Consider the following 14297-nt stretch of genomic DNA (forward strand, 5'->3'; position numbering starts at 1 on the left):
CTGCAGAAGAGACACAGAGAACATGGAAGGGTTGTGGACAAGAATTCACTCCATTGCAGGGAATGGGAAGGGGCTTAAGGAAGGGGGTCTAGGAAGGAAGTGGGGGAGGAAACATGGCCCAACTTGGGGTTTAAAGGGAGAACAGGAGGAGACCGGAGCTGACAATCCATTTTTCAGTGATTCAATGGCCACTGCTATCTTGACCATAATTTGTCCCTTTTGTGACTTCCAATTCATTTAGTTTTTACCTCTGAGCTAAAAATTCAAGGCAAACTCTTGCCCTACATTCAACACTCTGAATTTCCTTCAGGAGACTTGTTAGTAAGGAAGACCTGGATGCAGTCAGAAACCCTTGGTTGAAACCTTGAGCCTTCCATTCTTTCGGAAAAACTCTGGCTTCTGAGCTTCGGTTTCCCCATCAGAAAAGCAGAGAAAGGAATTCCTCACACACCTCACAGGTCAGCCCTCAGATAGAAATAATGAGTGCAAACCTGCTTCATGAGGGGAAACCCCTCTGCCCATGTGAGAGTTCATCACAGCAGTAAGACCTCCCTATGGGCTGACCCAATAGCTCTCCAGGAAATCAGAGTGGCTACGAGAAAAAATCCAAGTCTTCTTTTTTCCCCTCTGCAGGGCTATAATTCCTGGGTCTGCTGGTCAACCTGTGCCTTACAAATGAGCTGTCACCAGGCCTAGCATTTCATATCTGATTTGCAACTGTTTTTCAGTAGAGAAATCCTACCTGTGCAACCAGGGCACATACTCAAGGTCCCTTGGAATGAGCTTCCGTGTGACCCAGAAGGGTGAGTCCAATGGCAAGGAATGTGTGGTTGGGATATCATTTAAACAAAAAGGAAGAAGGAAGGAAGAGAGGTGGGAGAGAGGGAGCTTGTTTGAGGAAGAGGGAATGCTCTCACTTGTCTGATGCTGAAGAAACCTTGGTGGAGGTTGGCATGTGTGTGCACACTTCTGATCTGCTCCCGACCTCTCCAAGAGAGGCCCAAGGCAGGAAGGTTCTAGAAGGGAAACCAAGGCTGAAAGTGACTTTTAATTACTTTTTCAACTGCCTGTAAGAAAACAGGAAGAGATCTTTCAATGTAGGGAGCTCTCAGAGGCTGAGGCTCTCAGAGCTGGTGGGAGCCCCGCTGACTCTGAGGATAGTACTGTGAGGAAAAACCCAGTCACAGAGTGGGCTGGAGAGCCATGGCCTGCACTTGGGCTAACCTGAGGGGATAGAGGGATCTGAATTGGGGAAGTTCATCCCTGATGATGCCTTGTGTAGCTCTGGACAAGTCACTTCCACCCTGTTAGCCTCAGTTTCCTCTTGTGTGAAGCGGGAAGGTTGGATGACACCCTCTCTAAGCATCTTTTCAGAACTGACCCATAAAGTCACTGATGTAGATGTCAGGTGAAGAAACTCAAGGAATGGAGGAGGGTGACTGGTCACTCACCCTCCTCTCTGTCCACTGGATTCATTTATTGACTTCCTAACAGAATTGACTGAGCACCAACACAGTTTTATAGGTTCTGTCCACCATATTATCCTGTTCACTCCTCCCAACATCCCTGTAGGAAAATAATAACTATGTTTGATTGAATGATACTATGTGCTGCATATTATTATTGTAAGCCCTTTACGTATTGCATCTTACTTAATTCTCACCATAATCACATGAGGTATAAGTATTATTGCCTCTGTTTTACTGATGTCCCCTTGCCCTGCTACACCTGAGCTGGTCCACAGAAAATCTCCTCTAGACACCCAATGACCTGGAGGCTCTGAGCCTGACCTGTGAACTCTCCGCTAGGGCTCTAACCCCTGAGTCAGCTCCACTTTCTTGCACTTGGCCCCTATTTCTACCCACTGTCCTTGGCTGTTGTTGACCAAAGGGAGACCTTGGGAAAGTATCTTCCTAAGGCAGCAGGCAGAGGCCACTAGGGTGGGCTGGGTGCTGAGGGAGATGCTGAGTCATTTTCCAGGTGTCTGCTTCTCCCCAGAGAAGGGTTGGCCCACCCAAGTCTCCCAGGGAAGCCTGAACAAGTGTCTGTTCTAGAAACTTGGCAGAATGTCCTTCCTTCCTCGCCAGCCTAGGGATCCGAGGTCATGTCTGCTGGGCCAAGCTCTCCACCTGCGTCCTAGATCCCGAAGCTTCCCTCTTCCGCACACCCTTCCCTCCCTGGTAGTCTCTCTCTCCCTCTCTGCTGGCTCCCTCCCATTAGCTGCAGCTGAAGTGCAGCAGAGAGAGCCCCCACATGGAGTTAGGAGACTGGGAATCAGAGCTGACCCTGTCACCAAATGCCTGACTCTAGGCAAGGTCAACTACATGGCTGAGCCTTGGTTTCCTTATCTGGAAATCGGGGTTCCGAAGGTGATGAACAGCAATTTCTCTCCAGTCTGTTTTCCAACTGCTCCCCATCTTGTGACCTCTGCTCTGCCAGACCTGTTTCCTGTCTGTGGATTATTTAACAAACTCATTCACTAGATAGGCTGGGCACAGCACACAGTCCTGAAAGAAGCTCCACGTAGGCCCTACTATCAAGGAGTCTGCAGTCTGGTGGAGCAGGGAGACAGTAATCAGGCAATTACAAGACAGAGTCCTGACAACTGTGAGGCCAGAACTCAAGAGTGCTGGGCAATGTGAGGAAAGTCATCTAGCTCAGGCTTGGGAGGCCTGCAAAGAGTTCCCAGAGGGAAAAGCTTGCACCAAGGCCCGGACAAGAGAGGACAGGCAGATTAGGGGACATGAACATGGTTTGGTTTGGTTGGACCATAGAGTGTGTTCATGAATGTGTGCACGCGTGCATATGTTTGTGTATACATACTTGCATTTGGAGTAGGAGAGAACAAAGAGGTGAGCTTGGAGAGGTGACCATGGATTGGCTCATGCAAAGCAGGTGGGCCAAACAGGACTCGGGGGTTATAGAGAGCAGTAGGTACTTGTTGGAGCGGTTTTAAGCAGGGAAGGGGCATGGTCATTGAAACTCCCATCCTCACATACACTGGGAAGTGTACATGTAACCTGGCACCACCACCATTGTAAAGGACCACTTGGCAGTGCCTAGGAAAGTTGAAGATCTGTGTATTCTTGACTGAGCAACTCCATTTCTTGGTTTCTACCCAGAGACATGTGTAAGGATACTCACCCCAGTACCATTTGTAGTAGTGAGGAAGTAGAAATGACCTAACCAGTTCTGTAAACTTCAGGTCATGTATACAATGCAATACTACATGATGGTTAAATGAATGAACTATATCTCCATGCATCAAGGACAAATCTGAAAGACAATGAGCAGTAGGAGGGGGAAAAGTCAACTTGCAAAAGGATATGAACTTTATGTATATGTATAATACCAAATACCACATGGTTTGTGGATCATTCATAGAAAAGGCAGAAAAACACATTTGGGAATAAATTTCTTCAACTTTAGGATAATGTTTGTGGAGAGAGAGCTAAGTGATAAGGTAGGAGTTTAGATATAATTATGTTATGTTTCTGCAAAAGACAGAGAACTGAAGCAAATATGGTGATATGTTAATATCTATGGAATCAAAATGGTAGGGATCTTGGTGGCTCTTGCATTATCTGCTATCTGTTTTGATGTGATTGAAGTATTTTGCAATTGAATTTAAAATGGATTGGTGGATTACAAGACAAGAAGGAGACAGATCTGCTGAGGACACTTTGGCCTGGTGAGGAGTGCTATCACCTGGAGCAGGGGAGGGCCCACTAGAGTGGATATAAATTAATGCTACTCAAGTGGTAAGATCAACAACTTTCTGCCTGCTGTGATGTCTTCCTTTCTTCTTTTCTCTTCTCTCAGGTTCCTAATCAGAGTTCCACCTCCAAGGAGGCTTCCCCAACTAGTCCAGTCCTCTGAGGTCCTTCTTTTCTCACAACCTATAGCCCTCACAATATCAATGACTCCTGGAATCATTTCATGCGAGGATGCCTGAACTTGTGGTGTCTGTTTGTCTTATCTCTTCAATGAAACCACATCAGGAATCCTCGCTCGGGCTCTTGGTGGGTGTCCCTCCAGGCATGTCCATGTCATGCCAGACTCGTGATTGGTGCAGGAGAAATTCTAGTTGAATGAATCAATAGATAAGTGGATGACTAAATGAGTTCCAGAAAGAATTTTTGAGGAAATGCAGAGGCAACGTGGCAGCCCTGGATTTGAAACATAACTTTGCTATTAGTAAGTAGTTACCGCAGGAAAGTCACTTCACCCCTCTGAATCTGTTTTCCTAGTTATAATGTGGAAAGAACACCCATTTTTCATACCTAGTGCTTATGGATATTATACACTGAGGGGCCAGATTATTATGATCTCTGAACGCATAATAATCTGGCCACTCAGTGTATATCTTACATAATGAAAAGCTAATATGCAAATTGTCCCCTCGACCAGGAGTTCAACCAGCAGGCAGGCTGGCCAACTGCCCATGTCCCCTCCCCTGGCCAGGCTGGCTAGACCCTACCCATACACAAATTCATGCACTGGACCTCTAATATTTATATATATTTGTAAATAATAATCTGGCCACTCAATATATATTGCATGTACAAACCTGTGGCTATTATATTTTATGAGTATATCCCTTTTATATCTCTAAGATGACTATTATTTTTTTTTTGTCAACCAATTTATGTTTCATAGAGCTTTTCTTGTTCCCAGCCCAGAAAGTGTGGCTTCCAATACCAGGTGACCCAGTCCCTTCTGCAGACATCTGATGGAGCCTGGTGCACCTGTGATCCAAGATGAGACTGTCTCTCTCAGCAGTCTGGAATACAGAGACCTACTTAGTCCATTGACAGGCATTCATCAAACATTTGATTAACAGCCTATTCTAACCATGTCCTTGCATAGTGTATATTCTAATGTGCAATAATGCAAGATAAGAGTCTGGGAAGTTGGGGTTGGGGGTGTGAGGAGAAATAGAACACTGTCCCTTTCTTCTGCCCTGTCTCACAGCCTGCCTTGTAGAGCTCTTGTGGACAAGCCTCTCTCTTACAAGGTCAAGGCTGACTTGTTCCTTCTTTTCCCCATAGCACCTAGCCTGTGCCTGGCACTGAGAAGGTGTTCAGGCAACCTGGGTTCAAAGGAATTGTGTTGGATTGGAATGGAAATGAACCGGGACTTATTGGGGAAAAAGAAAGCAAGCTAGTTGAGTGCAAATGAAGCCAAATCATAGGAGGCATGTGTTTTGTTTTGTTTTGTTTTGCTTTGCTTTGTTTGCTTTGTTTTGTTTATAGGAGGCATATTTTAAGCAATTACAGATGTCTAACTTGTTGCAGAAAAGGCTTGTGAGCAACAAATAAGAAAAGGGATCTGGTGTTCTCTGTGGGTAGGAGTTACAGAGAAGCAGGTGTGGCTTCATACTAGGAAAATCTTTCTCATAAATAAATTGGGTCATCTTACAAGATTCCTTGCTTGGGGAGGTGTTCAAGCAGAGACTGAGTACCATTTAGCAGTTATTCAGGCACTGTATGTGGAGCTACAAAATTCCTTTCCACTGGAAGTGTCAAAGTCTATGCTTTTATTTGCTGGTGAAATTGTTAGTCAAAGTTCTAGTTATTAATGCACCATCTCACAAACATTGGCCATATCAGACAAAGAGCAGCTAGGGGATAACTGTTATGATTTATAATTTCAGTTGTTATTATACAGTTTTATTAATGTTGGATGAAGTTTTAAGAAAAGCTTTTCTTTTTACCCCAAAAACGTTAATGGGTTGCCTGTTAGCTTCAAAAGAAGAGTAATTGCTAACAAGGAAATTATGGAGTTACAGTGTCGATCTAGAAGTGGAAAGAAGAAGCAAAGTTCGAGCAAAGGGCCTGACATGCTCAGCCCAAAGTCACTAAGAGGACAAATCATGATAAAGACCAGGCCAGCTTGCAGGATCCAGTGGGACTCTGTTGTCTGTGTGCTACCAGCTGACTGAAGAGGGATAAGCAATTTTCCAAAATTGTATATGGAATACAAATTCCCCCTGCCCCATAGCAATGCCTCCACTGGCCCCTTCCAATGTAATCCTCCTGTTATCATAATAATCTACTCCTTGAATAAGCAAGGCCATTCTCAGAAGAGGCAGAAAGGAGAAAGCTGGTGGGATTTGGGGAGCTCCGTCCTACTCTTATCTTCTTCTTGGCCTTTTTGGCATCTTGGTGCTTGCCAAGAAGCCATGCTCAAGTAGACCCACCATCAAGCATGCATGGAAATCCATTCATCCAGTTGCTAGGCTCCGCACTTCCCAGTCAGGGGAGTACCTGCATGGCAAGCAAGATGACAGAGGATTCTATTATGAGACAAATCCCTATGATTGTGGTTTTTAACTTTGGCTGTGGGAACTTCTAAAACCCAGAGCCTCATTCGAAAACCATTAAAATCTGAATCTCTGGGGGTTTGACACAGACATTATCATTTTTACCTTTTAAAAATTAGAATATACTTTCCATACCACTGAAATGTCTAGAACTTAACTCCACATCTTAGTGTGTGTGAGACCCTGTGTGTGTGTGTGTGTGTGTGTGTGTGTGTGTGTGTGTGTTAATGCACACACCCATGTAGCCTACACCCTAATCAAGATATGGAACATTTCCTTCTTCTCTGTGTGGACAAAAGGAACCACAAGCTAACCTAACAAGCTCAGGGAAGGCCTGCGTGGCAGTCTTGCAAACTCAGAGACCTAAAATAACCACAAAAGATGGTCTGAAAATTAAATATTTAACTACAAACAGGTTACAATGGATAGTCATGTCCTAGGCCCATATTTTTTCTGACAAATATCATCTTAGATCTTTACTGAGCCAATTTGCCTTTTTTGCCTCTAAGATAACTTATCTGTGAGATGTCTGGGTAACTTGTAACTTCCTTTTTACTCCAGACCCCTCAGGGCACAACAAATGGCACCTGGGACATTCCCTCATTGTTATTGTTATCAAGTTAATTGTCAACTGTAAATTACATTAAAGTATCCTGAATCCATCTCTGTAAAAGAAGCACATGTCCATCAGTTCACTTTTTATCCTATCCTGGAGGTTTCCCCGATTTGCTTTATCCCAGCTCTTTAATCTATCACCAATGAAGTTCATGTAACTCACCTATGTCCCTTTCCTTTGATTGCAATGTATAAATACAGACGTAACCCTCCATTTTCCGGAGCATTATCTCAATTCATTGGGGTTTTGCTTCCCAGCATATGTCGACAGTTTGGCTCAAATAAACTCACAAAAATTCTTTATAGGTTTCAATGTGGTGTGTGTGTGTGTGTGTGTGTGTGTGTGTGTGTGTTTTGGTTTTTATTTTTTTATTTTTTATTTTTTTATGTTAACATCAGGAAGCTCCCTCCTGTCCCTTTTGATCAATGCCATCCTCAGAACTCAGAGTTCAAGATGCAACCATTGTTCTGATTTTTTTCTACCTTAAATCAGTCTTGTTTGTTCTAGACTTGCATATAAATAGAATAATGCAGTATGAACTTTTTTGTTTGGCTTCTTTTCCTTAGCATAATATTTTTGAAATGAATCCATGTTTTGTTTGTATCAGTAATCCATTCCTTTTGTATTGCTTAGTTCTATCTCACTTTATGGATGTATTCAATGTATTTCTGCATTCAGCAGTTGATTTTGGTTTTTCTCTGTTTGTGATAACTCTGAATAAAGCTTCTATAAGTATCCATATGCTAGATTTTGTGAGGAGATATGTTTTTATTTCACTTGATTAAATCCCAGGAGTGAGATTGCTGGGTTATTTCATCAATATTTTTACAGGTCCTTAAGTGATCCTAAGGTACAATCGTGGTTGAGAGCTATTGAGCAGTAGTTCCCTAAATGTGAAGGAGCAGGGAGGGGGTGGAGAAGAATCCCAAAGAAAATGCAGAACCCCTCAAGGCGGAGTGGTCCTGAACAAAATCATGAAGGATGTTGATAAAGGAGCTCTACTCTAAAATAGCTTTAACCTGGAAGACATAAAGGAATAAAACACAAGATAAGTCAGTGAGTCAAGTTTAGTCTATCTACTTTCTGCCCTTTAAAAAATGATCAGCTATGACAGTTTACTCTTACTCTGCTTGAGTGGTCCCTTTAAGACTTTCCTGACATCTAAATTGCAGAAACTAACGTGATATATGCTCAAAAAGAATTCCTTACTCACTGAAGCCATTAGGTGTAGGGAATTAGTTCAGCTTTTGGTTAAATCTTGTCAGTGACCAGGTGCCAAGCCCAGAGGATATAACAGAAGAAGAATGTGTTATTTCCACCCTAAAGTGGCTCCCAATCTAGTTGAAATCCTGGTATATATGGAGCTAAATGAAATACATTTCAGACTGTGATATGTCCGGGGGAGGCAGAAATAGAGTGAAAGTGCTTTTAGGAGCACTGGTGTTTCTAACTTTGAGTCATGAAGGAATAGCTTTTGAGTTGGATAAGAAGGCTGAAAAAGATTGTGGGGGCGGGGTGAAGAAGGGAAGGGTATTCTAAGCAAAAAGAACATATGCAAGGGAAATAAGTGGAAGATTAGGGGACATTTGGGAAGTTCTGTGTGGAAAGATGAGAAGGGGACGTTTATAGAACAGCAGAAATAAGATGCTTTCACCCTCCCCATCAGGTGAAATAAGACAAATTTAGGAAATAAAAATAACTTCTAAGTAGTTCCCACTGATTTTTAATGAATGGCCAGCTTATTTGGGGCTAGAGTAGGTCCTTCGCAGAAGTTTAACAGAAGTCTGGCACTCCAGTGAGGGAAATCTATAAATAGCATGCAGGGAACCAGGGATGTCTGACCAGGCGAATCTCACGTGAAGAATAAAACCTCACTAGAGTTACAGCGTCCATTTTAGCATGAAGGTGTGGAGGAGGATCTTTCCAAATGGATGGGGTGATCCTTCTCATTGTCTCACATATGCTCAGGCCCTGCAGAGAGGCCAGGCAGTGGACTGGGAAGCTTAAGGATCAAAGATACTCGGCCAAATGTGTTTTAGAAATCTATCTTCCCAGCAGCCAGAAAGCATGAGTCTGAGGCTATTTATTGATTGTACATTGTGCCCTTGAGAAAGTTCTTTACTTCCTCAGCTCCCCCATCTCTGAGAGGAGCACATTAATGCTTGCTCACCCTGCTGTCTCATGGGGTGGGTAGGAAAGACCTAATGACCTACTTTGTGTGAAAAAGCCTTTATGGTTTAGAGCACTGACTGTGATGCAAAGGGTTATTATTACTAATAATAAACAAGAAGAATGTGTAACAATGACCAGAACTTCCTGTTGAGACAACAGCTTCGCAAAACCATTAGGAAAGATAGGATGTTTGGTCAATTCCACAATGAGAGTTATGTGCTGGTATTGTTTCAACAATCTCCAGGGAATAAAGGATTTGGTAGCAAGAAAGAATGAGCCAATTTATCCTAAAGATTTTTGTTCTTTTTACTATCAGCTCAATAGTGTGTGTGTGTGTGTGTGTGTGTGAGTATGTAATGCGCTAGCCCTGCCATGATTGATGAGAAATGGGTATTATTGGATTGATTTTTTCCCCCTTAAATTTATAAAATTTAGGTCTTTGAACAGGCCTCTCCTCCAAGGCAGCCCCAGGCATAATGCTGGGCCCTGAAGAACATCTATTTCCTCCGAGACCTCCGAAGTTTGTTTCCTGTACTTGCTAAAAAAAGAGGGAAATGCGTGCCTGCCACCAAACCCGTCTCCCAGAACCCTTTCATTCCCCTTCTATCAGCGCAGGACAAGAAGCTTTCATGTGGTACCAGTTGGCATTTATAAATGTGTGTGGGCAAAGCCCTCTGTGGGTACACACTTAATGCAACAGAAGGATTCTTTCTTGTTGGTCTAACGATGCCTGGTGGTGATTCTGATGACATTTGGGCTGCTATTTTCATTTCATGTCATCACACAAAGTAGCCGACTGGCCTTCCCCATATCCTGCCACAAAGAACCTGGGGGTTCTGGTCCCAGATGGTGATCCAAAGCCTTGCATTGAACTAAAATAACTTACACTAAAATAATCAAGCAGTTATAATAATGGGGAAGCACTGCATCACCACCAGAAACTTGGAAAGGGTACCCTCTTTGGCCAGAACTTTACAGTGCTGCCCAAATTTTAATGTGCACACGAATCATAGGGCATCATGCTAAAATGTGGATGCTGATTCAGTAGGTCTGGGATGGAGCCCAAGAACTTGCATTTCTAACAAACTCTCAGGTGATGCTGATACTGCGGGCCCATAGAACACACTGAGGAGCAAGAGATCAGAAGACAAATGTGAGCAACTTTCAGAACTCCAAGGAAATGGTTAAAGATATACAAATGGTGAGAGAAAAGTTGAAGAGCAAGCCTAAAGCTACAATGGAGCTTCTACATATAGAAGAAGAGAACAGAGGAGATAGAGAAAAAATTAAGTTGCATGTACCTTGAGCAGCCAGATTACTATGATCTCTGGATGCATAATAATCTGCCCCTCAGTGTATATATACTGAGGCCTGGTGCATGAATTTGTGCATAGTTGAGGTCCAGCCAGCCTGGCCAGGGGGAGGGGGCATCATAAAGGGGCAAGAAATTTAACAGTATGCTAGCAGCTGAAGAAAAGACACATGGCCTGGCTGGTGTGGCTCAGTGGTTGAGCATCAACCTATGAGCCAGTTAGGTCATGGTTCAAATCCTAGTCAGAACACATGCCTGAGTTATAGGCTCAATCCCCAGTAGGGGGTGTGGAGGAGGCAGCCAATCAATGATTCTCTCTAATCATTGATATTTCTACTCTCTGTCCCTTTTCCTTCCTCTCTGAAATAAATTTTTAAAGTGTTTTTTAAAGAAAAGACACATGGATTAATGCAGAAAGAAAGTTCAGAAATAGTCCCAACCATGCATAAACAGTAGTAAATTCATGGACACAGACAGTGGTATGAAGGCTTGGGGCAGAGGGCTAGGGCGGGCTGGAAGAGAGTCCATGGCGAGGAAAAGAGGACATCTGTAATACTTTCAGCAATGAAGATAAAATTTTAAAAAGTAGTAAATTGTAATGCTATTGTTTCTAAATCAACGAGAAAAATATGTGGTGGTGCAACTTGCTAACCACATGGAAAAAATAAAATTAGATGCCTACTTCATACCATTCACAAATTTCCAAATTAATTAAAGCTATAAATGTAAAAATGAACCATGAAAATATGACAAGAAAATCTGCATGTATATTTAAATAATCTTGGTCTGGGGAAAAGACTTTAAACCCTGCCAGCAAAGATGGAACAAAAAATAAAAATATCAATCAATTTTAATTTTAAATGTTTGCATAGTGCTTTTAAAAGGCCAACATTTAACTGGAATAATGAAATAAAGAGGATCTGGAATAGAGCTAACTAGACTAATCTAGTCCTTCACTGGGTCAACTATGAGAGGTTGGTAGATCCACACTCACTATACTTTTGTCTGTATGCTAGCTGAGAGTTGATACAAATATATAATTTTTAATTGTTCAAAAGTGTATGGTCAGCATGGATGAGCCTTGAAAATATTATGCTAATTGAAATAAGTCAGACTGATAGGCCATATGGTTTATAAGTTTTTTAAATATATTTTTATTGATTTTACACAGAGAGGAATTGAGAGGGATAGACAGTTAGAAACGTCGATGAGAGAGAAACATCGACCAGCTGCCTCCTGCACATCCCCCACTGGGGATATGCCCGCAACCAAGGCACATGCCCCTAACAGGAATCGAACCCGGGACCTTTCAGTCTGCAGTCAGACGCTCTATCCACTGAGCCAAACCGGTTTCAGCTATAAGTTTTTTTTATTATGAAAATCCCATAGCTATTGGAACAAGCAATTGCATAGAGACAGATATGTGACTGGTGGGATCTGAAGGGAGAGGAGAATGGGGAATGACTGCTAATGTGCACAAGATTTCATTTGGGGGCGATAAAAATGTTTTGGAATTGGACAGTGATGATGGTTGCATAACTGTTAATATAATGAAACCATTGAATTGTACACTTTAACAAGGCAAATTTTACAGTATGTGACACATCTCAATTTAAAAAAAAAATGTTGAAATTTACTATCAAGAACGGGCTCAGTCCTTCTAAACTGAACCTGTTGTTGTTGCTATAACATAGTTAAAAGAACTCCCTTTGGGTATCATTATGACGTGATGCCTGAGCAACACTTACTCATGGGATCTCTCCCTCCTGATGGCCAGGGGAGACTAGTCAAGGCCATGCCTCCTCACTGAACGATGCAGGCCTCTCCCATTCGGACGAGCCACCTACCTATACTCCCACCACCAGTTTAGAGCTTGCCACGCAACCTCCCAACAGCTCCAGAAAAGTCTGGTTTTAGTTTACAAATTTGAGTAAGCATGTGCTGATCCTTTAGTGGGTGGATTTGGCCATCTGTGGTTTTAGACCATTTCTAAACTTTTGGTTCCTAAACCATGGCCTTGAACTCAGGAGGACTGGGATCCTCTCCCAGAAATCCATCAATGTCCCTTTCCAGCAACTCTGTGTCAGTGGGCCTTTTGTCAATCTGATATCATGCAACTTACAGATATGATTTATCAGAACTGGAATGAACTTTAGAATTTAATCAGTCCAACCACCCTGACTTCCACCTCCTACAATCACTATTCAATGGATGGGGTCCAGAGAGGAGAAGAGCCATCCTTAAATCACCCAACTAATAAGTGAGGAAATAGAATTAAATTACATTTCTATGACCCAGTCCCAAAAGCACATGGGCTGTATCTCCAATTATTCATGTTGCAATATTGGCCTCATTGCACTTCCAATGTAAGAGTCTCCCACACGATGAAAAGCAAATGGAATGGTGCAAGACCAGCATCAGGACAAGGGTCTTAAATGTTAGCAATTTGGAAGGCATGCTCAGGGCAGGCCCCTCAGGCAGCCTGCTGGCACCAAGCATCTTCTCCAAGTTCCCTAAAACTATGTAAACAGCTTTGTTTGTAGCTGAAGGTGGAATTAATAAGAGGAACCTCTCTAGCTAAAAGGCAAATTTTACAGTCTCATAAAATACTGTAGCAAAAAGGAGCCATTTTCTTCCTTATCTTCCCTGTAAATGAAGCAGTTTCTATTGTGACATCAGATGCCCTTTCATTTATGTATTTTTTTTTTCAACCAACACTTTCTAAACATCAACAATGTCTCTGGTCCTGTGTCAGGCACTGGGACATGAACATGGGTCAGACATATACCCAAGTTCAAGCAGCTCCCAGTCTATTGTGAGAACTCCAATACTACCGTGGAGACTCAGGCAAGGCCATGATTCTGGTTTGGAGTCAGAGAAGCCTTCACAACAGGGATGACAATAAGCTGCAGCTGGAATGCTTTCAGGTGGCAGAGGGGGAGAGAAAGCTTTTCTGACATAAGGAACAAGTGAGCAAAGGCCCAAATCATGAAGGTGCATGGCATTTCTGGGAAAGGGGAAGAGACGGAGTTTCTGGAACACGGTGCCTGGAGCTGTGTTATGTTGGCCTGTTCCCACTGAGTCTCCATCCCTAAATTATGGATTTCTTGGGGTCAAGCCAGGGACTGTACATTATCCCCTTTTAAATTTTCAGCACCTGGTCCAATGCCCAGAACCTTGTCAGAACTCTGCAAATTTTTTCCCCCAAGTGAAAGAATAAGTGAAAATAAGAGTTCACAGGTGTTAGGTACAGTAGGCATTGTACTGAGTGCTTTATGCACATCACATAATGTAAAGCCCACGTAAACCGATGAATTTGGTGTTCTTACTCTCATGCTTATTCCCCTTTAACAGAGGAAATGATTAGGTACACAGAGGCTTGTAGTCACTTGTCCAAGATCACTCCTCAGACAGTAAGAGCCTATCTGGTCTTCAAACCCAAAACCGAGCCAGAGGTATTCTCTGAGAGACTGCTTTCTCTCTCCCCAGGGGCCAGGTCTGTTCTCAATCCCTGGAGTCTGCTCTCTGAAATGCTATTATCTCACTGCAGTGGGAACGAATAATAAGAGGAGGAGGCAGGAGTCACGTGGTGAAGAGCTTCTCCTACCACACTTGGGATCCTGGACTCCCTCTTAAGAGATAATAGAAGGCTTAACACAAGCCAACAAATGTCTTGGGTCCTTTCAGTATTTTGTAGGAAAATGAGCTGTGTGTGGACTTAGCAGCCAGGCCAGATCTCCTGGGAAGAGAAAACTGGGACCTAAAACTCCTTTGCTCTGTGTCAGGGTAGGTACAACCAGGTATACAAGAAGTGGTGCGAGGGGCAAAGGTACTAGTGGGTTAAGGTTTTCTCTGTGTGATAGTCTCAAACA

This window comes from Pipistrellus hanaki (genome assembly GCF_964339955.1).
Source record: "Pipistrellus hanaki genome assembly, chromosome: 11".
Taxonomy (NCBI): domain Eukaryota; kingdom Metazoa; phylum Chordata; class Mammalia; order Chiroptera; family Vespertilionidae; genus Pipistrellus; species Pipistrellus hanaki.